The sequence below is a fragment of the Triticum dicoccoides genome, chromosome 2B, assembly GCF_002162155.2.
Source record: "Triticum dicoccoides isolate Atlit2015 ecotype Zavitan chromosome 2B, WEW_v2.0, whole genome shotgun sequence".
Lineage (NCBI taxonomy): Eukaryota > Viridiplantae > Streptophyta > Magnoliopsida > Poales > Poaceae > Triticum > Triticum dicoccoides.
In genome coordinates, this window is record NC_041383.1 from 242310257 (window position 1) to 242313666 (window position 3410).

The window sequence follows — 3410 nt, forward strand, 5'->3', positions numbered from 1 at the left end:
ACATCCTTTTCCAATGCGTCCTTGCTAGATTCTTATGGAGCTATGTCCCGGAATGTTTTGGAGAAACTTGGAACCCGAATTCGATGGTGCTAGCGCTTGTGCTCTTGCGTAACGTTTGTGGCCAACACGGCCGCTTAGCCTGGAGAACGTTTAGTGCTTTAGCCTGTACGCTATGAACTACCCGTAACAAACTTGCCATTAAGGGGACCATTCATGCTCACCCTGCTGATTATATCTTCAAATATATTTTTTCAGCAAAGGTGCCCCTCTAAGGAAGAGGAAGGACAACGAAGCGGAGGCCACCATCCTTAACAAGATCAAACACCTTCATGGTGTTCACAAGAGCTCTTGAGCTTGCCATGGTTGTTTCATTTCTATTTTAGCGTTTTTTTGAGTCACAAGTTGTATGCAACGCTTTTATTCAGTTATGTAAGCTATAACTCTCTGCTACTCTATGTGATGTTGGCTTTATCTATAATACCTAAATAGTTCATCCTCACTAACCTATTTCTCTTAACATGCAGCATGTCCACATCAGCAAGGTAGCCACATCAGCCATATTTAGGCCCACTTGACGCATGACCAGACCACCTCCTCAAGCTGTACTACTACTGCGCAGAAAGATAAACCAAACGACACATGACCCATCGTTGCCTCTTCGGCTTCTGTAACGCTAACGCATGACCAATCGTTTCCTCTTAGACCCAACTGACCCTTCAGACGAGTCGTTCTAAGGAGCCTCATAGATGCATCTTCCTATATATATATACTTGCCCCACACATCTCATCTTCTCACGAGAAAATATATTCGTGCTTTACCACGCACAACATCATAATCATTAGATCGGGGCGTCAGGCTCGATGCTCCTCCACTGCGGTGCGCCTCGACGGAAACATCGCACGCCCGCAGCGCACCTTGGGCGACCCACATCAGCTTTGTTCGGCCGTCCACATCCGTTGTTCGCCGTCCGCATGGGCTTCACCCGCCGGCGGCTTCCTGCCACACCCCTCCTTGAGCCGGTGTGGCGTCACCAACAACCTTCATGCCGCCTGTCGTACAACCCTCACCCCCTCCCCTCCCCCTCCTACCTTCGCTCATGTCTGGGGTGCGGCGATCTGGTCGGCACAATGTTCTATTCAAGTTGAAGATGAAGAAGTGGGGCTATTTGTGCCAGGGATCTGCTCGCCTACCAAAGTTACTTTCTTACCCGTGTCAAGTCTGTTCTCTCAACATCACTAGCGCTACCGGAAGTTTTTGTGGGATTTTATTGCAACATGCAAACTAAACTCCGTCGTGGGTATCAATGTTGCAAGGTAAATGTGCAATGTATGGCTCTTTCCTTACTTCCTTTACATTATTGAGTCTGAAGGTAACTGTTATTTTATACATATCCTTTTTTACATTATTGAGTCTGAACTCTGAAGGTAACTATTATTTTATACATATATGTATTTCACTTGACCTTGAATTAATAACGGATTAATCATCACACAGTAGGATTGAAGGATCTACTAGGAGCAGTCTATTGGTCGATGTCTTTGTGTCTATTATATGTCGATCTTCCAATAGTGTTTTATTTAAGGGAAGAATGAATGAAGCAATAGATTGATTAAGTTCAGCAAAGGCATCCAAGATTGACCCCTTCACGGTTAGAAACACTGCCACATCCATGGCGATGGCCATGCACTCTGGTCCCAACACTTTCTGGTAAGGAAATGATCAGTAACATATCATAATAGTTGTCTATTATTTTATACATGGTCCCACATCCATGGTTGCCAATGCAGTTCATAGAGAGTAAGCTGTCATGCAGGATGTGATACAGTTAGCTTATGTGTGATCGCCTACCAAATGTTGGTAAATAAAAAATGGAATCTACAAAATTATATCGTACGTACATTTATCAGTTAGCATGGATTAGTGTGTTCTTTTCATGAATATATTCTGCAGGGCACCCTATTCTGCTGTGCTAATGTGGTATCTGCCATTGCTTCAAATGAAAAATCAGTCACTTAAATGAAAGTATTGCCAAAATAATACCTTTTACTACATGAATAATTTGGATCTCAAAGCTTTCCTGTGTATATGTTTACTTCTTAGATCATGCAGTGCCATTTTTTTACTATTGTCTCGGAAAAGTGTTTGATTCCTAAAATATGTCTAATTTTCTCTTGCTTTTTCAGCAATATTATTGATGTCTAATAGCATCATACCTACCAAAGTGGTTGCCAATGTTGGGAAGCAGGTCGTGTTATATATTTTAGTCTCTTTTCTGCCATAGGGTCTATTTTGGTGGTAGCCTGAATTTTGTTCCTCCATATTAAGTCTTTCACTGCTGTGTGTTATACTCACCAAGGAGCAGATGATTTCCCTCAAATTTGGAATTATGTTGTTTACGACGGCTATTGGTATATACGTTTGCAATTGCCTCATCCAATAGGTTACTGGTCAAGTGCTCTTTCTAATTGGTCATTATGTAAAAACTGATGTTTTTAAGCCACTGATTGATATGCATTTGCAAAGTTCATGACAGATATAGAAGATGACAAAAAGATTTCGCACAGATGAGCGATGATGATGTTTCTTTGTATGGAGTGCTAATGATCAGGGCAAACCGTAAAACACAGAGCCACATTGAAGTGTCTGAAGCAGTTTTTTATCTACTTAGCGTCACTTCCTTTGTACCAAGATTTCTTATGCATGGGATCCATTGTGCACAATGGGAATCCCCGATGCACCTACCAAAGAGTTTCCTATATATTATTCTTACCCAACATTATATAAAATCTTATCCATAAAAATGTACGCAAGCATTTCCGCAGCAACGCGTGGGGTTTCATCTAGTTAATTTAAAACCAGATGTTTGTTGTGTCGGTTTTCTAAAAAACAATAATAATGGTGCGACGCAAAACAATAATTCAGATGTTAATAACCGGAAATATACTAACACCCTAAAAAACCTGAGGATAAACATGACTCAGACACGCACATCTCAAATATCATCACAAAAACGAGGAAGTTAACTATCGAAGGCGTGTCGAGGCAGGTGGCTAGTGCGCGCGCGTGCTCGTGTCATCTTCATGCTTCCTTTTCCATTTCCATATTTGTGGACCAGAGCAAAATGGCAGCGCTTAACCAAATGACGTGGTTTGCACTGGTCGGTGCTATTGTAAGTGTGAATGCAACAAGTATAATAAATAAATATTCCTTTCCTGGTTTATAATCGTGGTCTGTCGTGCCGTGGTTAGGCCAGCAGACCCTCACAGCACCGTCATTACCACACCACACACAAAAATATAATCTCGTGAACTAAATAGAGATTTCTTTTCAACAACAAAAAAAAACTACTCAGAGAGAGAGGGAGGGCACGCGAGCGAGGAAGGTCAAGCCGAGAGGAGACGCACAGATC